Raw genomic sequence first — 27,276 nt, 5'->3', positions numbered from 1 at the left:
TGAACGTCTACGCGATGCTCTGCTGCAAACTAATGTCAGGAATCCATTAAATAAGGCTCTGTCCGTGGGCATCTCCCGTACGGACGTTTGTTTCCCCTGGCCAATCTCAGCGGGCTCCTTTCGGCATGTGGTTTCGGCCTATTCGCTCCATGGATTGGAGATATCTACAGAGTTTTTCAGCTTAAACCTTAAGGAAACTGAGGTAGGATAAGTGTGGGTTCTCTCGGTGGAACGACTTAATGGCTTCTTATTTTGTAGATCTCTTTTTAAAATTCCATCTTTATTTCCATGGAGTCTCTGGAGACTCTGGAGACTAAGACTTTGGATTCCTTTCTCCTGAGTTTTCTTTGGTGCACAAAGAAAACAATTGCCTCCCCGTCGGGGAATCGAACTCCGGTCTCCCGCGTGACAGGCGGGGACACTCACCACTATACTAACGAGGAATGGGTATGGTGTTTGCCATCACGGTAACCTGCTTAAATGAAGACAGCAGCAATTTCCACCCACCAGATCTAGGCAGTAGGGAGAAAAAGGAGTTTGAGACTGGTACGGTCAAAAAAGAGGAAACGGCCGGCCAGTACGGGGATCTAACCGCGACCTTGGCGTTATTAGCACCACGCTCTAACCAGCTGAGCTAACCGGCCATGTTGCGCATGTTGGCTGCCCCGGCCGACACCAGTGGGGATCTCACATGTGTCCCAGTCCTTAGAATAGGTACTGATAGCAGTGTGGAGAAAGGGAAGGGTGTCTCTTTCTCCGTCCTTGTCAGAGGCGACATCACGAGTGCTAGGGCTGACTGTGAACTGGGAACTGTATTCGAAACTTTATTCCACAAGAGAAGGAATCAGAAAGTATAGGAAATAACACGGCACCTGGAAGAGTTTGCAATCTAAAAGCCATAGGCCTTAGGCATGGGCTACACGGGGGCTTGTGGTAGCGCCAGTGATTGAGGGAAAGCTGCAGTCCGCATTTCAGCTGCAACTAACTCATGACTTTGGGCAAACGGGTCCCAGGTGACGAAATCAGTCGCTGACCGTCTACTTTACAAGTTATTGACTCTGGTATATGCTGTGCTGAAAACTAATGTCAGGAATCCATTGGATAAGGCTCTGGCCGTGGGCATCTCCCGTACGGACGTTTGTTTCCCCTGGCCAATCTCAGCGGGCTCCTTTCGGCATGTGGTTTCGGCCTATTCGCTCCACTGATTGGGGATATCTACAGAGTTTTTCAGCTTAAACCTTAAGGAAACTGAGGTAGGATAAGTGTGGGTTCTCTCGGTGCAACGACTTAATGGCTTCTTTTTTTGTAGATCTCTTTTTAAATTTCCATCTTTATTTCCATGGAGTATCTGGAGACTTAAGACTTTGGTTTCTTTCTACCTTTAAGGTTCCTTACGCTCCCTCTAGGATTTTACCTCCTTTTTCCTTAGTTTTCTAACTCATGACTTTGGGAAAACGGGTCCCAGGTGACAAAATCAGTCGCTGAACGTCTACGCGATGCTCTGCTGCAAACTAATGTCAGGAATCCATTAAATAAGGCTCTGTCCGTGGGCATCTCCCGTACGGACGTTTGTTTCCCCTGGCCAATCTCAGCGGGCTCCTTTCGGCATGTGGTTTCGGCCTATTCGCTCCATGGATTGGGGATATCTACAGAGTTTTTCAGCTTAAACCTTAAGAAAACTGAGGTAGGATAAGAGTGGGTTCTCTCGGTGCAACGACTTAATGGCTTCTTTTTTTGTAGATCTCTTTTTAAAAAATTCCATCTTTATTTCCATGGAGTCTCTGGAGACTTGAGACTTTGGATTCCTTCTACCTTTAACCCCTTAAGGACCAATGACGTACCGGTACGTCATTGGTCCTGCTCTTCTGATATAACGCGGGGTTACACAGTAACCCCGCGTCATATCATGGCGGGCCCGTCGTCATAGTGAAGCCGGGACCCGCCTCTAATAGCGCGCAGCGCCGTTCGCGGTGCCGCGCGCTATTAACCCTTTAGCCGCGCGCTCAAAGCTGAGCCGCGCGGCTAAAAGTGAAAGTGAAAGTTCCCGGCTAGCTCAGTCGGGCTGTTCGGGATAGCCGCGGCTAATCGCGGCATCCCGAACAGCTGACAGGACAGCGGGAGGGCCCCTACCTGCCTCCTCGCTGTCCGATCGCCGAATGACTGCTCAGTGCCTGAGATCCAGGCATGAGCAGTCATGCGGCAGAATCGTTGATCACTGGTTTCTTATGAGAAACCAGTGATCAACATAGAAGATCAGTGTGTGCAGTGTTATAGGTCCCTATGGGACCTATAACACTGCAAAAAAAAAGTGAAAAAAAAAGTGAATAAAGATCATTTAACTCCTCCCCTATTAAAAGTTTGAATCAACCCCCTTTTCCAATAAAAAAGAAAAACACAGTGTAAATAAAAATAAAAATAAACATATGTGGTATCACCGCGTGCGGAAATGTCCGAATTATAAAAATATATCATTAATTAAACCGCTCGGTCAATGGCGTGCGCGCAAAAAAATTCCAAAGTCCAAAATAGTGCATTTTTGGTCACTTTTTATATCATTTAAAATGAATAAAAAGTGATCAATAAGTCCTATCAATGCAAAAATGGTACCGTTAAAAACTTCAGATCACGGCGCAAAAAATGAGCCCTCATACCGCCCCATACACGGAAAAATAAAAAAGTTATAGGGGTCAGAAGATGACAATTTTAAACGTATTAATTTTCCTGCATGTAGTTATGATTTTTTCCAAAAGTCCGACAAAATCAAACCTATATAAGTAGGGTATCATTTTAATCGTATGGACCTACAGAATACATATCAGGTGTCATTTTTACCGAAAAATGTACTACGTAGAAACGGAAGCCCCCAAAAATTACAAAACAGCGTTTTTTTTTTCAATTTTGTCGCACAATGATTTTTTTCCCGCTTCACCATAGATTTTTGGGCAAAATGACTGACGTCATTACAAATTAGAATTGGTGGCGCAAAAAATAAGCCATCATATGGATTTTTAGGTGTAAATTTGAAAGAGTTATGATTTTTTAAAGGCAAGGAGCAAAAAACGAAAATGCAAAAACGGAAAAACCTCCGGTCCTTAAGGGGTTAAGGTTCCTTACGCTCCCTCTAGGATTTTACCTCCTTTTTCCTTAGTTTTCTAACTCATGACTTTGGGAAAACGGGTCCCAGGTGACAAAATCAGTCGCTGAACGTCTACGTTATGCTCTGCTGCAAACTAATGTCAGGAATCCATTAAATAAGGCTCTGTCCGTGGGCATCTCCCGTACGAACGTTTGTTTCCCCTGGCCAATCTCAGCGGGCTCCTTTCGGCATGTGGTTTCGGCCTATTCGCTCCATGGATTGGGGATATCTACAGAGTTTTTCAGCTTAAACCTTCAGGAAACTGAGGTAGGATACGTGTGGGTTCTCTCTGTGCAACGACTTAATGGCTTCTTTTTTTGTAGATTTCTTTTTAAAATTCCATCTTTATCTCCATGGAGTCTCTGGAGACTCTGGAGACTTAAGACTTTGGATTCCTTTTTCCTGAGTTTTCTTTGGTGCACAAAGAAAACAATTGCCTCCCCGTCAGGGAATCGAACCCCGGTCTCCCGCGTGACAGGCGGGGATACTCACCACTATACTAACGAGGAACAGGTATAGTGCTTGCCATCACGGTAACCTGCTTAAATGAAGACAGCAGCAATTTCCACCCACCAGATCTAGGCAGTAGGGAGAAATAGGAGTTTGAGACTGGTACAGTCAAAAAAGAGGAGACGGACTGGCACGTACGGGGATCGAACCCGCGACCTTGGCGTTATTAGCACCACGCTCTAACCAGCTGAGCTAACCGGCCATGTTGTGCATGTCAGCTGCCCCGGCCGACACCAGTGGGGATCTCACATGTGTCCCAGTCCTTAGATTAGGTACTGATAGCAGTGTGGAGAAAGGGAAGGGTGTCTCTTTCTCTGTCCTTGTCAGAGGCGACATCACGAGTGCTAGGGCTGACTGTGAACTGGGAACTGTATTCGAAACTTTATTCCACAAGAGAAGGAATCAGAAAGTATAGGAAATAACATGGCACCTGGAAGAGTTTGCAATCTAAAAGCCATAGGCCTTAGGCATGGGCTACACGGGGCCTTGTTGTAGCGCCAGTGATTGAGGGAAAGCTGCAGTCCGCATTTCAGCTGCAACTAACTCATGACTTTGGGTAAACGGGTCCCAGGTGACGAAATCAGTCGCTGACCGTCTACTTTACAAGTTATTGACTCTGGTATATGCTGTGCTGCAAACTAATGTCAGGAATCCATTGGATAAGGCTCTGGCCGTGGGCATCTCCCGTACGGACGTTTGTTTCCCCTGGCCAATCTCAGCGGGCTCCTTTCGGCATGTGGTTTCGGCCTATTCGCTCCATGGATTGGGGATATCTACAGAGTTTTTCAGCTTAAACCTTAAGGAAACTGAGGTAGGATAAGTGTGGGTTCTCTCGGTGCAACGACTTAATGGCTTCTTTTTTTGTAGATCTCTTTTTAAATTTCCATCTTTTTTTCAATGGAGTCTCTGGAGACTTAAGACTTTGGTTTCTTTCTATCTTTAAGGTTCCTTACGCTCCCTCTAGGATTTTACCTCCTTTTTCCTTAGTTTTCTAACTCATGACTTTGGGAAAACGGGACCCAGGTGACAAAATCAGTCGCTGAACGTCTACGTTATGCTCTGCTGCAAACTAATGTCAGGAATCCATTAAATAAGGCTCTGTCCGTGGGCATTTCCCGTACGGACGTTTGTTTCCCCTGGCCAATCTCAGCGGGCTCCTTTCGGCATGTGGTTTTGGCCTATTCGCTCCATGGATTGGGGATATCTACAGAGTTTTTCAGCTTAAACCTTAAGGAAACTGAGGTAGGATAAGTGTGGGTTCTCTCGGTGCAACGACTTAATGGCTTCTTTTTTTGTAGATCTCTTTTTAAAATTCCATCTTTATTTCCATGGAGTCTCTGGAGACTTAAGACTTTGGATTCCTTCTACCTTTAAGGTTCCTTACGCTCCCTCTAGGATTTTACCTTCTTTTTCCTTAGTTTTCTAACTCATGACTTTGGGAAAACGGGTCCCAGGTGACAAAATCAGTCGCTGAACGTCTACGTTATGCTCTGCTGCAAACTAATGTCAGGAATCCATTAAATAAGGCTCTGTCCGTGGGCATCTCCCGTACGGACGTTTGTTTCCCCTGGCCAATCTCAGTGGGCTCCTTTCGGCATGTGGTTTCGGCCTATTCGCTCCATGGATTGGGGATATCTACAGAGTTTTTCAGCTTAAACCTTCAGGAAACTGAGGTAGGATAAGTGTGGGTTCTCTCTGTGCAACGACTTAATGGCTTCTTTTTTTGTAGATCTCTTTTTAAAATTCCATCTTTATTTCCATGGAGTCTCTGGAGACTCTGGAGACTTAAGACTTTGGATTCCTTTTTCCTGAGTTTTCTTTGGTGCACAAAGAAAACAGGTGCCTCCCCGTCGGGGAATCGAACCCCGGCTCCCGCGTGACAGGCGGGGATACTCACCACTATACTAACGAGGAATGGGTATGGTGCTTGCTATCACGGTAACCTGCTTAAATGAAGACAGCAGCAATTTCCACCCACCAGATCTAGGCAGTAGGGAGAAAAAGGAGTTTGAGACTGGTACGGTCAAAAAAGAGGAGACGGACTGGCCCGTACGGGGATCGAACCCACGACCTTGACATTATTAGCACCACGCTCTAACCAGCTGAGCTAACCGGCCATGTTGCGCATGTCGGCTGCCCCGGCCGACACCAGTGGGGATCTCACATGTGTCCCAGTCCTTAGAATAGGTACTGATAGCAGTGTGGAGAAAGGGAAGGGTGTCTCTTTCTCTGTCCTTGTCAGAGGCGACATCACAAGTGCTAGGGCTGACTGTGAACTGGGAACTGTATTCGAAACTTTTTTCCACAAGAGAAGGAATCAGAAAGTATAGGAAATAACACGGCACCTGGAAGAGTTTGCAATCTAAAAGCCATAGGCCTTAGGCATGGGCTACACGGGGCCTTGTTGTAGCGCCAGTGATTGAGGGAAAGCTGCAGTCCGCATTTCAGCTGCAACTAACTCATGACTTTGGGCAAACGGGTCCCAGGTGACGAAATCAGTCGCTGACCGTCTACTTTACAAGTTATTGACTCTGGTATATGCTGTGCTGCAAACTAATGTCAGGAATCCATTGGATAAGGCTCTGGCCGTGGGCATCTCCCGTACGGACGTTTGTTTCCCCTGGCCAATCTCAGCGGGCTCCTTTCGGCATGTGGTTACGGCCTATTCGCTCCATGGATTGGGGATATCTACAGAGTTTTTCAGCTTAAACCTTAAGGAAACTGAGGTAGGATAAGTGTGGGTTCTCTCGGTGCAACGACTTAATGGCTTCTTTTTTTGTAGATCTCTTTTTAAATTTCCATCTTTATTTCCATGGAGTCTCTGGAGACTTAAGACTTTGGATTCCTTCTACCTTTAAGGTTCCTTACGCTCCCTCTAGGATTTTACCTCCTTTTTCCTTAGTTTTCTAACTCATGACTTTGGGAAAACGGGTCCCAGGTGACAAAATCAGTCGCTGAACGTCTACGTTATGCTCTGCTGCAAACTAATGTCAGGAATCCATTAAATAAGGCTCTGTCCGTGGGCATCTCCCGTACGGACGTTTGTTTCCCCTGGCCAATTTCAGCGGGCTCCTTTCGGCATGTGGTTTCGGCCTATTCGCTCCATGGATTGGGGATATCTACAGAGTTTTTCAGCTTAAACCTTCAGGAAACTGAGGTAGGATAAGTGTGGGTTCTCTCTGTGCAACGACTTAATGGCTTCTTTTTTTGTAGATCTCTTTTTAAAATTCCATCTTTATTTCCATGGAGTCTCTGGAGACTTAAGACTTTGGTTTCTTTCTACCTTTAAGGTTCCTTACGCTCCCTCTAGGATTTTACCTCCTTTTTCCTTAGTTTTCTAACTCATGACTTTGGGAAAACGGGTCCCAGGTGACAAAATCAGTCGCTGAACGTCTACGTTATGCTCTGCTGCAAACTAATGTCAGGAATCCATTAAATAAGGCTCTGTCCGTGGGCATCTCCCGTACGGACGTTTGTTTCCCTTGGCCAATTTCAGCGGGCTCCTTTCGGCATGTGGTTTCGGCCTATTCGCTCCATGGATTGGGGATATCTACAGAGTTTTTCAGCTTAAACCTTAAGGAAACTGAGGTAGGATAAGTGTGGGTTCTCTCTGTGCAACGACTTAATGGCTTCTTTTTTTGTAGATCTCTTTTTAAAATTCCATCTTTATTTCCATGGAGTCTCTGGAGACTCTGGAGACTTAAGACTTTGGATTCCTTTTTCCTGAGTTTTCTTTGGTGCACAAAGAAAACAATTGCCTCCCTGTCGGGGAATCGAGCCCCGGTCTCCCGCGTGACAGGCGGAGATACTCACCACAATACTAACGAGGAATGGGTATGGTGCTTGCCATCACGGTAACCTGCTTAAATGAAGACAGCAGCAATTTCCACCCACCAGATCTAGGCAGTAGGGAGAAAAAGGAGTTTGGGACTGGTACGGTCAAAAAAGAGGAGACGGACTGGCCCGTACGGGGATCGAACCCGCGACCTTGGCGTTATTAGCACCACGCTCTAACCAGCTGAGCTAACCGGCCATGTTGCGCATGTCGGCTGCCCCGGCCGACACCAGTGGGGATCTCACATGTGTCCCAGTCCTTAGAATAGGTACTGATAGCAGTGTGGAGAAAGGGAAGGGTGTCTCTTTCTCTGTCCTTGTCAGAGGCGACATCACGAGTGCTAGGGCTGACTGTGAACTGGGAACTGTATTCGAAACTTTATTCCACAAGAGAAGGAATCAGAAAGTATAGGAAATAACACGGCACCTGGAAGAGTTTGCAATCTAAAAGCCATAGGCTTTAGGCATGGGCTACTACACGGGGCCTTGTTGTAGCGCCAGTGATTGAGGGAAAGCTGCAGTCCGCATTTCAGCTGCAACTAACTCATGACTTTGGGCAAACGGGTCCCAGGTGACGAAATCAGTCGCTGACCGTCTACTTTACAAGTTATTGACTCTGGTATATGCTGTGCTGCAAACTAATGTCAGGAATCCATTAAATAAGGCTCTGTCCGTGTGCATCTCCCGTACGGACGTTTGTTTCCCCTGGCCAATGTCAGTGGGCTCCTTTCGGCATGTGGTTTCGGCTTATTCGCTCCATGGATTGGGGATATCTACAGAGTTTTTCAGCTTAAACCTTCAGGAAACTGAGGTAGGATAAGTGTGGGTTCTCTCTGTGCAACGACTTAATGGCTTCTTTTTTTGTAGATCTCTTTTTAATATTCCATCTTTATTTCCATGGAGTCTCTGGAGACTCTGGAGACTTAAGACTTTGGATTCCTTTTTCCTGAGTTTTCTTTGGTGCACAAAGAAAACAGGTGCCTCCCGTCGGGGAATCGAACTCCGGTCTCCCGCGTGACAGGCGGGGGTACTCACCACTATACTAACGAGGAATGGGTATGGTGCTTGCCATCACGGTAACCTGCTTAAATGAAGACAGCAGCAATTTCCACCCACCAGATCTAGGCAGTAGGGAGAAATAGGAGTTTGAGACTGGTACAGTCAAAAAAGAGGAGACGGACTGGCACGTACGGGGATCGAACCCGCGACCTTGGCGTTATTAGCACCACGCTCTAACCAGCTGAGCTAACTGGCCATGTTGCGCATGTCGGCTGCCCCAGCCGACACCAGTGGGGATCTCACATGTGTCCCAGTCCTTAGAATAGGTACTGATAGCAGTGTGGAGAAAGGGAAGGGTGTCTCTTTCTCTGTCCTTGTCAGAGGCGACATCACGAGTGCTAGGGCTGACTGTGAACTGGGAACTGTATTCGAAACTTTATTCCACAAGAGAAGGAATCAGAAAGTATAGGAAATAACACGGCACCTGGAAGAGTTTGCAATCTAAAAGCCATAGGCCTTAGGCATGGGCTACACGGGGCCTTGTTGTAGCGCCAGTGATTGAGGGAAAGCTGCAGTCCGCATTTCAGCTGCAACTAACTCATGACTTTGGGCAAACGGGTCCCAGGTGACGAAATCAGTCGCTGACCGTCTACTTTACAAGTTATTGACTCTGGTATATGCTGTGCTGCAAACTAATGTCAGGAATCCATTGGATAAGGCTCTGGCCGTGGGCATCTCCCGTACGGACGTTTGTTTCCCCTGGCCAATGTCAGTGGGCTCCTTTCGGCATGTGGTTTCGGCTTATTCGCTAAATGGATTGGGGATATCTACAGAGTTTTTCAGCTTAAACCTTAAGGAAACTGAGGTAGGATAAGTGTGGGTTCTCTCGGTGCAACGACTTAATGGCTTCTTTTTTTGTAGATCTCTTTTTAAATTTCCATCTTTATTTCCATGGAGTCTCTGGAGACTTAAGACTTTGGATTCCTTCTACCTTTAAGGTTCCTTACGCTCCCTCTAGGATTTTACCTCCTTTTTCCTTAGTTTTCTAACTCATGACTTTGGGAAAACGGGTCCCAGGTGACAAAATCAGTCGCTGAACATCTACGTTATGCTCTGCTGCAAACTAATGTCAGGAATCCATTAAATAAGGCTCTGTCCGTGGGCATCTCCCGTACGGACGTTTGTTTCCCCTGGCCAATCTCAGCGGGCTCCTTTCGGCATGTGGTTTCGGCCTATTCGCTCCATGGATTGGGGATATCTACAGAGTTTTTCAGCTTAAACCTTCAGGAAACTGAGGTAGGATAAGTGTGGGTTCTCTCTGTGCAACGACTTAATGGCTTCTTTTTTTGTAGATCTCTTTTTAAAATTCCATCTTTATTTCCATGGAGTCTCTGGAGACTCTGGAGACTTAAGACTTTGGATTCCTTTTTCCTGAGTTTTCTTTGGTGCACAAAGAAAACAATTGCCTCCCCGTCGGGGAATCGAACCCCCTTTCTCCCGCGTGACAGGCGGGGATACTCACCACTATACTAACGAGGAATGGGTTTGGTGCTTGCCATCACGGTAACCTGCTTAAATGAAGACAGCAGCAATTTCCACCTACCAGATCTAGGCAGTAGGGAGAAAAAGGAGTTTGAGACTGGTACGGTCAAAAAAGAGGAGACGGACTGGCCCGTACGGGGATCGAACCCGTGACCTTGGCGTTATTAGCATCACGCTCTAACCAGCTGAGCTAACCGGCCATGTTGCGCATGTCGGCTGCCCCGGCCGACACCAGTGGGGATCTCACATGTGTCCCAGTCCTTAGAATAGGTACTGATAGCAGTGTGGAGAAAGGGAAGGGTGTCTCTTTCTCTGTCCTTGTCAGAGGCGACATCACGAGTGCTAGGGCTGACTGTGAACTGGGAACTGTATTCGAAACTTTATTCCACAAGAGAAGGAATCAGAAAGTATAGGAAATAACACGGCACCTGGAAGAGTTTGCAATCTAAAAGCCATAGGCCTTAGGCATGGGCTACACGGGGCCTTGTTGTAGCGCAAGTGATTGAGGGAAAGCTGCAGTCCGCATTTCAGCTGCAACTAACTCATGACTTTGGGCAAACGGGTCCCAGGTGACGAAATCAGTCGCTGACCGTCTACTTTACAAGTTATTGACTCTGGTATATGCTGTGCTGCAAACTAATGTCAGGAATCCATTGGATAAGGCTCTGGCCGTGGGCATCTCCCGTACGGACGTTTGTTTCCCCTGGCCAATCTCAGCGGGCTCCTTTCGGCATGTGGTTTCGGCCTATTCGCTCCATGGATTGGTGATATCTACAGAGTTTTTCAGCTTAAACCTTAAGGAAACTGAGGTAGGATAAGTGTGGGTTCTCTCGGTGCAACGACTTAATGGCTTCTTTTTTTGTAGATCTCTTTTTAAATTTCCATCTTTATTTCCATGGAGTCTCCGGAGACTTAAGACTTTGGATTCCTTCTACCTTTAAGGTTCCTTACGCTCCCTCTTGGATTTTACCTCCTTTTTCCTTAGTTTTCTAACTCATGACTTTGGGAAAACGGGTCCCAGGTGACAAAATCAGTTGCTGAAAGTCTACGTTATGCTCTGCTGCAAACTAATGTCAGGAATCCATTAAATAAGGCTCTGTCCGTGGGCATCTCCCGTACGGACGTTTGTTTCCCCTGGCCAATCTCAGCGGGCTCCTTTCGGCATGTGGTTTCGGCCTATTTGCTCCATGGATTGGGGATATCTACAGAGTTTTTCAGCTTAAACCTTAAGGAAACTGAGGTAGGATAAGTGTGGGTTCTCTCTGTGCAACGACTTAATGGCTTCTTTTTTTGTAGATCTCTTTTTAAAATTCCATCTTTATTTCCATGGAGTCTCTGGAGACTTAAGACTTTGGATTCCTTTTTACTGAGTTTTCTTTGGTGCACAAAGAAAAGAAAACAGGTGCCTCCCCGTCGGGGAATCGAACCCCGGTCTCCCGCGTGACAGGCGGGATCTCACCACTATACTAACGAGGAATGGGTATGGTGCTTGCCATCACGGTAACCTGCTTAAGTGAAGACAGCAGCAATTTCCACCCACCAGATCTAGGCAGTAGGGAGAAAAAGGAGTTTGAGACTGGTACGGTCAAAAAAGAGGAGACGGACTGGCCCGTACAGGGATTGAACCCGTGACCTTGGAGTTATTAGCACCACGCTCTAACCAGCTGAGCTAACCGGCCATGTTGCGCATGTCGGCTGCCCCGGCCGAACCAGTGGGGATCTCACATGTGTCCCAGTCCTTAGAATAGGTACTGATAGCAGTGTGGAGAAAGGGAAGGGTGTCTCTTTCTCCGTCCTTGTCAGAGGCGACATCACAAGTGCTAGGGCTGACTGTGAACTGGGAACTGTATTCGAAACTTTATTCCACAAGAGAAGGAATCAGAAAGTATAGGAAATAACACGGCACCTGGAAGAATTTGCAAACTAAAAGCCATAGGCCTTAGGCATGGGCTACACGGGGGCTTGTTGTAGCGCCAGTGATTGAGGGAAAGCTGCAGTCCGCATTTCAGCTGCAACTAACTCATGACTTTGGGCAAACGGGTCCCAGGTGACGAAATCAGTCGCTGACCGTCTACTTTACAAGTTATTGACTCTGGTATATGCTGTGCTGAAAACTAATGTCAGGAATCCATTGGATAAGGCTCTGGCCGTGGGCATCTCCCGTACGGACGTTTGTTTCCCCTGGCCAATCTCAGCGGGCTCCTTTCGGCATGTGGTTTCGGCCTATTCGCTCCATGGATTGGGGATATCTACAGAGTTTTTCAGCTTAAACCTTAAGGAAACTGAGGTAGGATAAGTGTGGGTTCTCTCGGTGCAACGACTTAATGGCTTCTTTTTTTGTAGATCTCTTTTTAAATTTCCATCTTTATTTCCATGGAGTCTCTGGAGACTTAAGACTTTGGATTCCTTCTACCTTTAAGGTTCCTTACGCTCCCTCTAGGATTTTACCTCCTTTTTCCTTAGTTTTCTAACTCATGACTTTGGGAAAACAGGTCCCAGGTGACAAAATCAGTCGCTGAACGTCTACGTTATGCTCTGCTGCAAACTAATGTCAGGAATCCATTAAATAAGGCTCTGTCCGTGGGCATCTCCCGTACGGACGTTTGTTTCCCCTGGCCAATCTCAGCGGGCTCCTTTCGGCATGTGGTTTCGGCCTATTCGCTCCATGGATTGGGGATATCTACAGAGTTTTTCAGCTTAAACCTTCAGGAAACTGAGGTAGGATAAGTGTGGGTTCTCTCTGTGCAACGACTTAATGGCTTCTTTTTTTGTAGATCTCTTTTTAAAATTCCATCTTTATTTCCATGGAGTCTCTGGAGACTCTGGAGACTCTGGAGACTTAAGACTTTGGATTCCTTTTTCCTGAGTTTTCTTTGGTGCACAAAGAAAACAGGTGCCTCCCCGTCGGGGAATCGAACCCCCTGTCTCCCGCGTGACAGGCGGGGATACTCACCACTATACTAACAAGGAATGGGTATCGCGCTTGCCATCACGGTAACCTGCTTAAATGAAGACAGCAGCAATTTCCACCCACCAGATCTAGGCAGTAGAGAGAAAAAGGAGTTTGAGACTGGTACGGTCAAAAAAGAGGAGACGGACTGGCCCGTACGGGGATTGAACCCGCTACCTTGGCGTTATTAGCACCACGCTCTAACCATCTGAGCTAACCGGCCATGTTGCGCATGTCGGCTGCCCCGGCCGACACCAGTGGGGATCTCACATGTGTCCCAGTCCTTAGAATAGGTACTGATAGCAGTGTGGAGAAAGGGAAGGGTGTCTCTTTCTCTGTCCTTGTCAGAGGCGACATCACGAGTAATAGGGCTGACTGTGAACTGGGAACTGTATTCGAAACTTTATTCTACAAGAGAAGGAATCAGAAAGTATAGGAAATAACACGGCACCTGGAAGAGTTTGCAATCTAAAAGCCATAGGCCTTAGGCATGGGCTACACGGGGCCTTGTTGTAGCGCCAGTGATTGAGGGAAAGCTGCAGTCCGCATTTCAGCTGCAACTAACTCATGACTTTGGGCAAACGGGTCCCAGGTGACGAAATCAGTCGCTGACCGTCTTCTTTACAAGTTATTGACTCTGGTATATGCTGTGCTGCAAACTAATGTCAGGAATCCATTGGATAAGGCTCTGGCCGTGGGCATCTCCTGTACGGACGTTTGTTTTCCCTGGCCAATCTCAGCGGGCTCCTTTCGGCATGTGGTTTCGGCCTATTCGCTCCATGGATTGGGGATATCTACAGAGTTTTTCAGCTTAAACCTTAAGGAAACTGAGGTAGGATAAGTGTGGGTTCTCTCGGTGCAACGACTTAATGGCTCCTTTTTTTGTAGATCTCTTTTTAAAAAATTCCATCTTTATTTCCATGGAGTCTCTGGAGACTTGAGACTTTGGATTCCTTCTACCTTTAAGGTTCCTTACACTCCCTCTAGGATTTTACCTCCTTTTTCCTTAGTTTTCTCACTCATGACTTTGGGAAAACGGGTCCCAGGTGACAAAATCAGTCGCTGAACGTCTACGCGATGCTCTGCTGCAAACTAATGTCAGGAATCCATTAAATAAGGCTCTGTCCGTGGGCATCTCCCGTACGGACGTTTGTTTCCCCTGGCCAATCTCAGCGGGCTCCTTTCGGCATGTGGTTTCGGCCTATTCGCTCCATGGATTGGAGATATCTACAGAGTTTTTCAGCTTAAACCTTAAGGAAACTGAGGTAGGATAAGTGTGGGTTCTCTCGGTGGAACGACTTAATGGCTTCTTTTTTTGTAGATCTCTTTTTAAAATTCCATCTTTATTTCCATGGAGTCTCTGGAGACTCTGGAGACTAAGACTTTGGATTCCTTTTTCCTGAGTTTTCTTTGGTGCACAAAGAAAACAATTGCCTCCCCGTCGGGGAATCGAACCCCGGTCTCCCGCGTGACAGGCGGGGATACTCACCACTATACTAACGAGGAATGGGTATGGTGCTTGCCATCACGGTAACCTGCTTAAATGAAGACAGCAGCAATTTCCACCCACCAGATCTAGGCAGTAGGGAGAAAAAGGAGTTTGAGACTGGTACGGTCAAAAAAGAGGAAACGGCCGGCCAGTACGGGGATCTAACCCGCGACCTTGGCGTTATTAGCACCACGCTCTAACCAGCTGAGCTAACCGGCCATGTTGCGCATGTCGGCTGCCCCGGCCGACACCAGTGGGGATCTCACATGTGTCCCAGTCCTTAGAATAGGTACTGATAGCAGTGTGAAGAAAGGGAAGGGTGTCTCTTTCTCCGTCCTTGTCAGAGGCGACATCACGAGTGCTAGGGCTGACTGTGAACTGGGAACTGTATTCGAAACTTTATTCCACAAGAGAAGGAATCAGAAAGTATAGGAAATAACACGGCACCTGGAAGAGTTTGCAATCTAAAAGCCATAGGCCTTAGGCATGGGCTACACGGGGGCTTGTTGTAGCGCCAGTGATTGAGGGAAAGCTGCAGTCCGCATTTCAGCTGCAACTAACTCATGACTTTGGGCAAACGGGTCCCAGGTGACGAAATCAGTCGCTGACCGTCTACTTTACAAGTTATTGACTCTGGTATATGCTGTGCTGAAAACTAATGTCAGGAATCCATTGGATAAGGCTCTGGCCGTGGGCATCTCCCGTACGGACGTTTGTTTCCCCTGGCCAATCTCAGCGGGCTCCTTTCGGCATGTGGTTTCGGCCTATTCGCTCCATGGATTGGGGATATCTACAGAGTTTTTCAGCTTAAACCTTAAGGAAACTGAGGTAGGATAAGTGTGGGTTCTCTCGGTGCAACGACTTAATGGCTTCTTTTTTTGTAGATCTCTTTTTAAATTTCCATCTTTATTTCCATGGAGTATCTGGAGACTTAAGACTTTGGTTTCTTTCTACCTTTAAGGTTCCTTACGCTCCCTCTAGGATTTTACCTCCTTTTTCCTTAGTTTTCTAACTCATGACTTTGGGAAAACGGGTCCCAGGTGACAAAATCAGTCGCTGAACGTCTACGCGATGCTCTGCTGCAAACTAATGTCAGGAATCCATTAAATAAGGCTCTGTCCGTGGGCATCTCCCGTACGGACGTTTGTTTCCCCTGGCCAATCTCAGCGGGCTCCTTTCGGCATGTGGTTTCGGCCTATTCGCTCCATGGATTGGGGATATCTACAGAGTTTTTCAGCTTAAACCTTAAGGAAACTGAGGTAGGATAAGTGTGGGTTCTCTCGGTGCAACGACTTAATGGCTTCTTTTTTTGTAAATCTCTTTTTAAAAAATTCCATCTTTATTTCCATGGAGTCTCTGGAGACTTGAGACTTTGGATTCCTTCTACTTTTAAGGTTCCTTACGCTCCCTCTAGGATTTTACCTCCTTTTTCCTTAGTTTTCTAACTCATGACTTTGGGAAAACGGGTCCCAGGTGACAAAATCAGTCGCTGAACGTCTACGCGATGCTCTGCTGCAAACTAATGTCAGGAATCCATTAAATAAGGCTCTGTCCGTGGGCATCTCCCGTACGGACGTTTGTTTCCCCTGGCCAATCTCAGCGGGCTCCTTTCGGCATGTGGTTTCGGCCTATTCGCTCCATGGATTGGGGATATCTACAGAGTTTTTCAGCTTAAACCTTCAGGAAACTGAGGTAGGATAAGTGTGGGTTCTCTCTGTGCAACGACTTAATGGCTTCTTTTTTTGTAGATCTCTTTTTAAAATTCCATCTTTATTTCCATGGAGTCTCTGGAGACTCTGGAGACTAAGACTTTGGATTCCTTTTTCCTGAGTTTTCTTTGGTGCACAAAGAAAACAATTGCCTCCCTGTCGGGGAATCGAACCCCGGTCTCCCGCGTGACAGGCGGGGATACTCACCACTATACTAACGAGGAATGGGTATGGTGCTTGCCATCACGGTAACCTGCTTAAATGAAGACAGCAGCAATTTCCACCCACCAGATCTAGGCAGTAGGGAGAAAAAGGAGTTTGAGACTGGTACGGTCAAAAAAGAGGAAACGGCCGGCCAGTACGGGGATCTAACCCGCGACCTTGGCGTTATTAGCACCACGCTCTAACCAGCTGAGCTAACCGGCCATGTTGCGCATGTCGGCTGCCCCGGCCGACACCAGTGGGGATCTCACATGTGTCCCAGTCCTCAGAATAGGTACTGATAGCAGTGTGGAGAAAGGGAAGGGTGTCTCTTTCTCTGTCCTTGTCAGAGGCGACATCACGAGTGCTAGGGCTGACTGTGAACTGGGAACTGTATTCGAAACTTTATTCCACAAGAGAAGGAATCAGAAAGTATAGGAAATAACACGGCACCTGGAAGAGTTTGCAATCTAAAAGCCATAGGCCTTAGGCATGGGCTACACGGGGGCTTGTTGTAGCGCCAGTGATTGAGGGAAAGCTGCAGTCCGCATTTCAGCTGCAACTAACTCATGACTTTGGGCAAACGGGTCCCAGGTGACGAAATCAGTCGCTGACCGTCTACTTTACAAGTTATTGACTCTGGTATATGCTGTGCTGAAAACTAATGTCAGGAATCCATTGGATAAGGCTCTGGCCGTGGGCATCTCCCGTACGGACGTTTGTTTCCCCTGGCCAATCTCAGCGGGCTCCTTTCGGCATGTGGTTTCGGCCTATTCGCTCCATGGATTGGGGATATCTACAGAGTTTTTCAGCTTAAACCTTAAGGAAACTGAGGTAGGATAAGTGTGGGTTCTCTCGGTGCAACGACTTAATGGCTTCTTTTTTTGTAGATCTCTTTTTAAATTTCCATCTTTATTTCCATGGAGTATCTGGAGACTTAAGACTTTGGTTTCTTTCTACCTTTAAGGTTCCTTACGCTCCCTCTAGGATTTTACCTCCTTTTTCCTTAGTTTTCTAACTCATGACTTTGGGAAAACGGGTCCCAGGTGACAAAATCAGTCGCTGAACGTCTACGCGATGCTCTGCTGCAAACTAATGTCAGGAATCCATTAAATAAGGCTCTGTCCGTGGGCATCTCCCGTACGGACGTTTGTTTCCCCTGGCCAATCTCAGCGGGCTCCTTTCGGCATGTGGTTTCGGCCTATTCGCTCCATGGATTGGGGATATCTACAGAGTTTTTCAGCTTAAACCTTCAGGAAACTGAGGTAGGATAAGTGTGGGTTCTCTCTGTGCAACGACTTAATGGCTTCTTTTTTTGTAGATTTCTTTTTAAAATTCCATCTTTATCTCCATGGAGTCTCTGGAGACTCTGGAGACTTAAGAGTTTGGATTCCTTTTTCCTGAGTTTTCTTTGGTGCACAAAGAAAACAAGTGCCTCCCCGTCGGGGAATCGAACCCCGGTCTCCCGCGTGACAGGCGGGGATACTCACCACTATACTATCGAGGAATGGGTATGGTGCTTGCCATCACGGTAACCTGCTTAAATGAAGACAGCAGCTATTTCCACCCACCAGATCTAGGCAGTAGGGAGAAAAAGGAGTTTGAGACTGGTACGGTCAAAAAAGAGGAAACGGCCGGCCAGTACGGGGATCTAACCCGCGACCTTGGCGTTATTAGCACCACGCTCTAACCAGCTGAGCTAACCGGCCATGTTGCGCATGTCGGCTGCCCCGGCCGACACCAGTGGGGATCTCACATGTGTCCCAGTCCTTAGAATAGGTACTGATAGCAGTGTGGAGAAAGGGAAGGGTGTCTCTTTCTCCGTCCTTGTCAGAGGCGACATCACGAGTGCTAGGGCTGACTGTGAACTGGGAACTGTATTCGAAACTTTATTCCACAAGAGAAGGAATCAGAAAGTATAGGAAATAACACGGCACCTGGAAGAGTTTGCAATCTAAAAGCCATAGGCCTTAGGCATGGGCTACACGGGGGCTTGTTGTAGCGCCAGTGATTGAGGGAAAGCTGCAGTCCGCATTTCAGCTGCAACTAACTCATGACTTTGGGCAAACGGGTCCCAGGTGACGAAATCAGTCGCTGACCGTCTACTTTACAAGTTATTGACTCTGGTATATGCTGTGCTGAAAACTAATGTCAGGAATCCATTGGATAAGGCTCTGGCCGTGGGCATCTCCCGTACGGACGTTTGTTTCCCCTGGCCAATCTCAGCGGGCTCCTTTCGGCATGTGGTTTCGGCCTATTCGCTCCATGGATTGGGGATATCTACAGAGTTTTTCAGCTTAAACCTTAAGGAAACTGAGGTAGGATAAGTGTGGGTTCTCTCGGTGCAACGAATTAATGGCTTCTTTTTTTGTAGATCTCTTTTTAAATTTCCATCTTTATTTCCATGGAGTATCTGGAGACTTAAGACTTTGGTTTCTTTCTAACTTTAAGGTTCCTTACGCTCCCTCTAGGATTTTACCTCCTTTTTCCTTAGTTTTCTAACTCATGACTTTGGGAAAACGGGTCCCAGGTGACAAAATCAGTCGCTGAACGTCTACGCGATGCTCTGCTGCAAACTAATGTCAGGAATCCATTAAATAAGGCTCTGTCCGTGGGCATCTCCCGTACGGACGTTTGTTTCCCCTGGCCAATCTCAGCGGGCTCCTTTCGGCATGTGGTTTCGGCCTATTCGCTCCATGGATTGGGGATATCTACAGAGTTTTTCAGCTTAAACCTTAAGGAAACTGAGGTAGGATAAGTGTGGGTTCTCTCGGTGCAACGACTTAATGGCTTCTTTTTTTGTAGATCTCTTTTTAAAAAATTCCATCTTTATTTCCATGGAGTCTCTGGAGACTTGAGACTTTGGATTCCTTCTACCTTTAAGGTTCCTTACGCTCCCTCTAGGATTTTACCTCCTTTTTCCTTAGTTTTCTAACTCATGACTTTGGGAAAACGGGTCCCAGGTGACAAAATCAGTCGCTGAACGTCTACGCGATGCTCTGCTGCAAACTAATGTCAGGAATCCATTAAATAAGGCTCTGTCCGTGGGCATCTCCCGTACGGACGTTTGTTTCCCCTGGCCAATCTCAGCGGGCTCCTTTCGGCATGTGGTTTCGGCCTATTCGCTCCATGGATTGGAGATATCTACAGAGTTTTTCAGCTTAAACCTTAAGGAAACTGAGGTAGGATAAGTGTGGGTTCTCTCGGTGGAACGACTTAATGGCTTCTTATTTTGTAGATCTCTTTTTAAAATTCCATCTTTATTTCCATGGAGTCTCTGGAGACTCTGGAGACTAAGACTTTGGATTCCTTTCTCCTGAGTTTTCTTTGGTGCACAAAGAAAGCAATTGCCTCCCCGTCGGGGAATCGAACCCCGGTCTCCCGCGTGACAGGCGGGGACACTCACCACTATACTAACGAGGAATGGGTATGGTGCTTGCCATCACGGTAACCTGCTTAAATGAAGACAGCAGCAATTTCCACCCACCAGATCTAGGCAGTAGGGAGAAAAAGGAGTTTGAGACTGGTACGGTCAAAAAAGAGGAAACGGCCGGCCAGTACGGGGATCTAACCCGCGACCTTGGCGTTATTAGCACCACGCTCTAACCAGCTGAGCTAACCGGCCATGTTGCAACGACTTAATTAAGTCGGTGCAACGACTTAATGGCTTCTTTTTTTGTAGATCTCTTTTTAAATTTCCATCTTTATTTCCATGGAGTATCTGGAGACTTAAGACTTTGGTTTCTTTCTACCTTTAAGGTTCCTTACGCTCCCTCTAGGATTTTACCTCCTTTTTCCTTAGTTTTCTAACTCATGACTTTGGGAAAACGGGTCCCAGGTGACAAAATCAGTCGCTGAACGTCTACGCGATGCTCTGCTGCAAACTAATGTCAGGAATCCATTAAATAAGGCTCTGTCCGTGGGCATCTCCCGTACGGACGTTTGTTTCCCCTGGCCAATCTCAGCGGGCTCCTTTCGGCATGTGGTTTCGGCCTATTCGCTCCATGGATTGGGGCTATCTACAGAGTTTTTCAGCTTAAACCTTAAGGAAACTGAGGTAGGATAAGTGTGGGTTCTCTCGGTGCAACGACTTAATGGCTTCTTTTTTTGTAGATCTCTTTTTAAAAAATTCCATCTTTATTTCCATGGAGTCTCTGGAGACTTGAGACTTTGGATTCCTTCTACCTTTAAGGTTCCTTACGCTCCCTCTAGGATTTTACCTCCTTTTTCCTTAGTTTTCTAACTCATGACTTTGGGAAAACGGGTCCCAGGTGACAAAATCAGTCGCTGAACGTCTACGCGATGCTCTGCTGCAAACTAATGTCAGGAATCCATTAAATAAGGCTCTGTCCGTGGGCATCTCCCGTACGGACGTTTGTTTCCCCTGGCCAATCTCAGCGGGCTCCTTTCGGCATGTGGTTTCGGCCTATTCGCTCCATGGATTGGAGATATCTACAGAGTTTTTCAGCTTAAACCTTAAGGAAACTGAGGTAGGATAAGTGTGGGTTCTCTCGGTGGAACGACTTAATGGCTTCTTATTTTGTAGATCTCTTTTTAAAATTCCATCTTTATTTCCATGGAGTCTCTGGAGACTCTGGAGACTAAGACTTTGGATTCCTTTCTCCTGAGTTTTCTTTGGTGCACAAAGAAAACAATTGCCTCCCCGTCGGGGAATCGAACTCCGGTCTCCCGCGTGACAGGCGGGGACACTCACCACTATACTAACGAGGAATGGGTATGGTGTTTGCCATCACGGTAACCTGCTTAAATGAAGACAGCAGCAATTTCCACCCACCAGATCTAGGCAGTAGGGAGAAAAAGGAGTTTGAGACTGGTACGGTCAAAAAAGAGGAAACGGCCGGCCAGTACGGGGATCTAACCGCGACCTTGGCGTTATTAGCACCACGCTCTAACCAGCTGAGCTAACCGGCCATGTTGCGCATGTTGGCTGCCCCGGCCGACACCAGTGGGGATCTCACATGTGTCCCAGTCCTTAGAATAGGTACTGATAGCAGTGTGGAGAAAGGGAAGGGTGTCTCTTTCTCCGTCCTTGTCAGAGGCGACATCACGAGTGCTAGGGCTGACTGTGAACTGGGAACTGTATTCGAAACTTTATTCCACAAGAGAAGGAATCAGAAAGTATAGGAAATAACACGGCACCTGGAAGAGTTTGCAATCTAAAAGCCATAGGCCTTAGGCATGGGCTACACGGGGGCTTGTGGTAGCGCCAGTGATTGAGGGAAAGCTGCAGTCCGCATTTCAGCTGCAACTAACTCATGACTTTGGGCAAACGGGTCCCAGGTGACGAAATCAGTCGCTGACCGTCTACTTTACAAGTTATTGACTCTGGTATATGCTGTGCTGAAAACTAATGTCAGGAATCCATTGGATAAGGCTCTGGCCGTGGGCATCTCCCGTACGGACGTTTGTTTCCCCTGGCCAATCTCAGCGGGCTCCTTTCGGCATGTGGTTTCGGCCTATTCGCTCCACTGATTGGGGATATCTACAGAGTTTTTCAGCTTAAACCTTAAGGAAACTGAGGTAGGATAAGTGTGGGTTCTCTCGGTGCAACGACTTAATGGCTTCTTTTTTTGTAGATCTCTTTTTAAATTTCCATCTTTATTTCCATGGAGTATCTGGAGACTTAAGACTTTGGTTTCTTTCTACCTTTAAGGTTCCTTACGCTCCCTCTAGGATTTTACCTCCTTTTTCCTTAGTTTTCTAACTCATGACTTTGGGAAAACGGGTCCCAGGTGACAAAATCAGTCGCTGAACGTCTACGCGATGCTCTGCTGCAAACTAATGTCAGGAATCCATTAAATAAGGCTCTGTCCGTGGGCATCTCCCGTACGGACGTTTGTTTCCCCTGGCCAATCTCAGCGGGCTCCTTTCGGCATGTGGTTTCGGCCTATTCGCTCCATGGATTGGGGATATCTACAGAGTTTTTCAGCTTAAACCTTAAGAAAACTGAGGTAGGATAAGAGTGGGTTCTCTCGGTGCAACGACTTAATGGCTTCTTTTTTTGTAGATCTCTTTTTAAAAAATTCCATCTTTATTTCCATGGAGTCTCTGGAGACTTGAGACTTTGGATTCCTTCTACCTTTAACCCCTTAAGGACCAATGACGTACCGGTACGTCATTGGTCCTGCTCTTCTGATATAACGCGGGGTTACACAGTAACCCCGCGTCATATCATGGCGGGCCCGTCGTCATAGTGAAGCCGGGACCCGCCTCTAATAGCGCGCAGCGCCGTTCGCGGTGCCGCGCGCTATTAACCCTTTAGCCGCGCGCTCAAAGCTGAGCCGCGCGGCTAAAAGTGAAAGTGAAAGTTCCCGGCTAGCTCAGTCGGGCTGTTCGGGATAGCCGCGGCTAATCGCGGCATCCCGAACAGCTGACAGGACAGCGGGAGGGCCCCTACCTGCCTCCTCGCTGTCCGATCGCCGAATGACTGCTCAGTGCCTGAGATCCAGGCATGAGCAGTCATGCGGCAGAATCGTTGATCACTGGTTTCTTATGAGAAACCAGTGATCAACATAGAAGATCAGTGTGTGCAGTGTTATAGGTCCCTATGGGACCTATAACACTGCAAAAAAAAAGTGAAAAAAAAAGTGAATAAAGATCATTTAACTCCTCCCCTATTAAAAGTTTGAATCAACCCCCTTTTCCAATAAAAAAGAAAAACACAGTGTAAATAAAAATAAAAATAAACATATGTGGTATCACCGCGTGCGGAAATGTCCGAATTATAAAAATATATCATTAATTAAACCGCTCGGTCAATGGCGTGCGCGCAAAAAAATTCCAAAGTCCAAAATAGTGCATTTTTGGTCACTTTTTATATCATTTAAAATGAATAAAAAGTGATCAATAAGTCCTATCAATGCAAAAATGGTACCGTTAAAAACTTCAGATCACGGCGCAAAAAATGAGCCCTCATACCGCCCCATACACGGAAAAATAAAAAAGTTATAGGGGTCAGAAGATGACAATTTTAAACGTATTAATTTTCCTGCATGTAGTTATGATTTTTTCCAAAAGTCCGACAAAATCAAACCTATATAAGTAGGGTATCATTTTAATCGTATGGACCTACAGAATACATATCAGGTGTCATTTTTACCGAAAAATGTACTACGTAGAAACGGAAGCCCCCAAAAATTACAAAACAGCGTTTTTTTTTTCAATTTTGTCGCACAATGATTTTTTTCCCGCTTCACCATAGATTTTTGGGCAAAATGACTGACGTCATTACAAATTAGAATTGGTGGCGCAAAAAATAAGCCATCATATGGATTTTTAGGTGTAAATTTGAAAGAGTTATGATTTTTTAAAGGCAAGGAGCAAAAAACGAAAATGCAAAAACGGAAAAACCTCCGGTCCTTAAGGGGTTAAGGTTCCTTACGCTCCCTCTAGGATTTTACCTCCTTTTTCCTTAGTTTTCTAACTCATGACTTTGGGAAAACGGGTCCCAGGTGACAAAATCAGTCGCTGAACGTCTACGTTATGCTCTGCTGCAAACTAATGTCAGGAATCCATTAAATAAGGCTCTGTCCGTGGGCATCTCCCGTACGAACGTTTGTTTCCCCTGGCCAATCTCAGCGGGCTCCTTTCGGCATGTGGTTTCGGCCTATTCGCTCCATGGATTGGGGATATCTACAGAGTTTTTCAGCTTAAACCTTCAGGAAACTGAGGTAGGATACGTGTGGGTTCTCTCTGTGCAACGACTTAATGGCTTCTTTTTTTGTAGATTTCTTTTTAAAATTCCATCTTTATCTCCATGGAGTCTCTGGAGACTCTGGAGACTTAAGACTTTGGATTCCTTTTTCCTGAGTTTTCTTTGGTGCACAAAGAAAACAATTGCCTCCCCGTCAGGGAATCGAACCCCGGTCTCCCGCGTGACAGGCGGGGATACTCACCACTATACTAACGAGGAACAGGTATAGTGCTTGCCATCACGGTAACCTGCTTAAATGAAGACAGCAGCAATTTCCACCCACCAGATCTAGGCAGTAGGGAGAAATAGGAGTTTGAGACTGGTACAGTCAAAAAAGAGGAGACGGACTGGCACGTACGGGGATCGAACCCGCGACCTTGGCGTTATTAGCACCACGCTCTAACCAGCTGAGCTAACCGGCCATGTTGTGCATGTCAGCTGCCCCGGCCGACACCAGTGGGGATCTCACATGTGTCCCAGTCCTTAGATTAGGTACTGATAGCAGTGTGGAGAAAGGGAAGGGTGTCTCTTTCTCTGTCCTTGTCAGAGGCGACATCACGAGTGCTAGGGCTGACTGTGAACTGGGAACTGTATTCGAAACTTTATTCCACAAGAGAAGGAATCAGAAAGTATAGGAAATAACATGGCACCTGGAAGAGTTTGCAATCTAAAAGCCATAGGCCTTAGGCATGGGCTACACGGGGCCTTGTTGTAGCGCCAGTGATTGAGGGAAAGCTGCAGTCCGCATTTCAGCTGCAACTAACTCATGACTTTGGGTAAACGGGTCCCAGGTGACGAAATCAGTCGCTGACCGTCTACTTTACAAGTTATTGACTCTGGTATATGCTGTGCTGCAAACTAATGTCAGGAATCCATTGGATAAGGCTCTGGCCGTGGGCATCTCCCGTACGGACGTTTGTTTCCCCTGGCCAATCTCAGCGGGCTCCTTTCGGCATGTGGTTTCGGCCTATTCGCTCCATGGATTGGGGATATCTACAGAGTTTTTCAGCTTAAACCTTAAGGAAACTGAGGTAGGATAAGTGTGGGTTCTCTCGGTGCAACGACTTAATGGCTTCTTTTTTTGTAGATCTCTTTTTAAATTTCCATCTTTTTTTCAATGGAGTCTCTGGAGACTTAAGACTTTGGTTTCTTTCTATCTTTAAGGTTCCTTACGCTCCCTCTAGGATTTTACCTCCTTTTTCCTTAGTTTTCTAACTCATGACTTTGGGAAAACGGGACCCAGGTGACAAAATCAGTCGCTGAACGTCTACGTTATGCTCTGCTGCAAACTAATGTCAGGAATCCATTAAATAAGGCTCTGTCCGTGGGCATTTCCCGTACGGACGTTTGTTTCCCCTGGCCAATCTCAGCGGGCTCCTTTCGGCATGTGGTTTTGGCCTATTCGCTCCATGGATTGGGGATATCTACAGAGTTTTTCAGCTTAAACCTTAAGGAAACTGAGGTAGGATAAGTGTGGGTTCTCTCGGTGCAACGACTTAATGGCTTCTTTTTTTGTAGATCTCTTTTTAAAATTCCATCTTTATTTCCATGGAGTCTCTGGAGACTTAAGACTTTGGATTCCTTCTACCTTTAAGGTTCCTTACGCTCCCTCTAGGATTTTACCTTCTTTTTCCTTAGTTTTCTAACTCATGACTTTGGGAAAACGGGTCCCAGGTGACAAAATCAGTCGCTGAACGTCTACGTTATGCTCTGCTGCAAACTAATGTCAGGAATCCATTAAATAAGGCTCTGTCCGTGGGCATCTCCCGTACGGACGTTTGTTTCCCCTGGCCAATCTCAGTGGGCTCCTTTCGGCATGTGGTTTCGGCCTATTCGCTCCATGGATTGGGGATATCTACAGAGTTTTTCAGCTTAAACCTTCAGGAAACTGAGGTAGGATAAGTGTGGGTTCTCTCTGTGCAACGACTTAATGGCTTCTTTTTTTGTAGATCTCTTTTTAAAATTCCATCTTTATTTCCATGGAGTCTCTGGAGACTCTGGAGACTTAAGACTTTGGATTCCTTTTTCCTGAGTTTTCTTTGGTGCACAAAGAAAACAGGTGCCTCCCCGTCGGGGAATCGAACCCCGGCTCCCGCGTGACAGGCGGGGATACTCACCACTATACTAACGAGGAATGGGTATGGTGCTTGCTATCACGGTAACCTGCTTAAATGAAGACAGCAGCAATTTCCACCCACCAGATCTAGGCAGTAGGGAGAAAAAGGAGTTTGAGACTGGTACGGTCAAAAAAGAGGAGACGGACTGGCCCGTACGGGGATCGAACCCACGACCTTGACATTATTAGCACCACGCTCTAACCAGCTGAGCTAACCGGCCATGTTGCGCATGTCGGCTGCCCCGGCCGACACCAGTGGGGATCTCACATGTGTCCCAGTCCTTAGAATAGGTACTGATAGCAGTGTGGAGAAAGGGAAGGGTGTCTCTTTCTCTGTCCTTGTCAGAGGCGACATCACAAGTGCTAGGGCTGACTGTGAACTGGGAACTGTATTCGAAACTTTTTTCCACAAGAGAAGGAATCAGAAAGTATAGGAAATAACACGGCACCTGGAAGAGTTTGCAATCTAAAAGCCATAGGCCTTAGGCATGGGCTACACGGGGCCTTGTTGTAGCGCCAGTGATTGAGGGAAAGCTGCAGTCCGCATTTCAGCTGCAACTAACTCATGACTTTGGGCAAACGGGTCCCAGGTGACGAAATCAGTCGCTGACCGTCTACTTTACAAGTTATTGACTCTGGTATATGCTGTGCTGCAAACTAATGTCAGGAATCCATTGGATAAGGCTCTGGCCGTGGGCATCTCCCGTACGGACGTTTGTTTCCCCTGGCCAATCTCAGCGGGCTCCTTTCGGCATGTGGTTACGGCCTATTCGCTCCATGGATTGGGGATATCTACAGAGTTTTTCAGCTTAAACCTTAAGGAAACTGAGGTAGGATAAGTGTGGGTTCTCTCGGTGCAACGACTTAATGGCTTCTTTTTTTGTAGATCTCTTTTTAAATTTCCATCTTTATTTCCATGGAGTCTCTGGAGACTTAAGACTTTGGATTCCTTCTACCTTTAAGGTTCCTTACGCTCCCTCTAGGATTTTACCTCCTTTTTCCTTAGTTTTCTAACTCATGACTTTGGGAAAACGGGTCCCAGGTGACAAAATCAGTCGCTGAACGTCTACGTTATG

The 27,276-nt window shown here is 46.7% G+C and overlaps 11 non-coding genes across 11 annotated transcripts; all 11 read right to left on the bottom strand.

Annotated features, from left to right (window-relative positions):
- Positions 1-3,573: 3,573 nt before the first annotated feature.
- On the bottom strand, positions 3,574-3,645 carry TRNAD-GUC (transfer RNA aspartic acid (anticodon GUC)). Its single transcript has one exon. It is a non-coding gene; the product is annotated as a tRNA-Asp (tRNA).
- A 1,844-nt stretch (positions 3,646-5,489) lies between these two features.
- On the bottom strand, positions 5,490-5,560 carry TRNAD-GUC (transfer RNA aspartic acid (anticodon GUC)). Its single transcript has one exon. It is a non-coding gene; the product is annotated as a tRNA-Asp (tRNA).
- Positions 5,561-7,605: 2,045 nt separating this feature from the next.
- On the bottom strand, positions 7,606-7,679 carry TRNAI-AAU (transfer RNA isoleucine (anticodon AAU)). Its single transcript has one exon. It is a non-coding gene; the product is annotated as a tRNA-Ile (tRNA).
- A 6,726-nt stretch (positions 7,680-14,405) lies between these two features.
- Positions 14,406-14,477, bottom strand: TRNAD-GUC (transfer RNA aspartic acid (anticodon GUC)). Its single transcript has one exon. It is a non-coding gene; the product is annotated as a tRNA-Asp (tRNA).
- Positions 14,478-14,605: 128 nt separating this feature from the next.
- TRNAI-AAU (transfer RNA isoleucine (anticodon AAU)) lies at positions 14,606-14,679 on the bottom strand. Its single transcript has one exon. It is a non-coding gene; the product is annotated as a tRNA-Ile (tRNA).
- A 1,842-nt stretch (positions 14,680-16,521) lies between these two features.
- Positions 16,522-16,595, bottom strand: TRNAI-AAU (transfer RNA isoleucine (anticodon AAU)). The gene has a single exon. It is a non-coding gene; the product is annotated as a tRNA-Ile (tRNA).
- Positions 16,596-18,005: 1,410 nt separating this feature from the next.
- TRNAI-AAU (transfer RNA isoleucine (anticodon AAU)) lies at positions 18,006-18,079 on the bottom strand. Its single transcript has one exon. It is a non-coding gene; the product is annotated as a tRNA-Ile (tRNA).
- A 1,642-nt stretch (positions 18,080-19,721) lies between these two features.
- TRNAD-GUC (transfer RNA aspartic acid (anticodon GUC)) lies at positions 19,722-19,793 on the bottom strand. The gene has a single exon. It is a non-coding gene; the product is annotated as a tRNA-Asp (tRNA).
- A 128-nt stretch (positions 19,794-19,921) lies between these two features.
- On the bottom strand, positions 19,922-19,995 carry TRNAI-AAU (transfer RNA isoleucine (anticodon AAU)). The gene has a single exon. It is a non-coding gene; the product is annotated as a tRNA-Ile (tRNA).
- A 4,236-nt stretch (positions 19,996-24,231) lies between these two features.
- Positions 24,232-24,303, bottom strand: TRNAD-GUC (transfer RNA aspartic acid (anticodon GUC)). Its single transcript has one exon. It is a non-coding gene; the product is annotated as a tRNA-Asp (tRNA).
- A 1,844-nt stretch (positions 24,304-26,147) lies between these two features.
- TRNAD-GUC (transfer RNA aspartic acid (anticodon GUC)) lies at positions 26,148-26,218 on the bottom strand. Its single transcript has one exon. It is a non-coding gene; the product is annotated as a tRNA-Asp (tRNA).
- Between the last annotated feature and the right edge of the window lie 1,058 nt (positions 26,219-27,276).

This window comes from Hyla sarda, chromosome 4, assembly GCF_029499605.1.
Source record: "Hyla sarda isolate aHylSar1 chromosome 4, aHylSar1.hap1, whole genome shotgun sequence".
Lineage (NCBI taxonomy): Eukaryota > Metazoa > Chordata > Amphibia > Anura > Hylidae > Hyla > Hyla sarda.
Note: the sequence above shows the minus strand (reverse complement) of the source record. Positions and strands in the feature narration are given on the sequence as shown.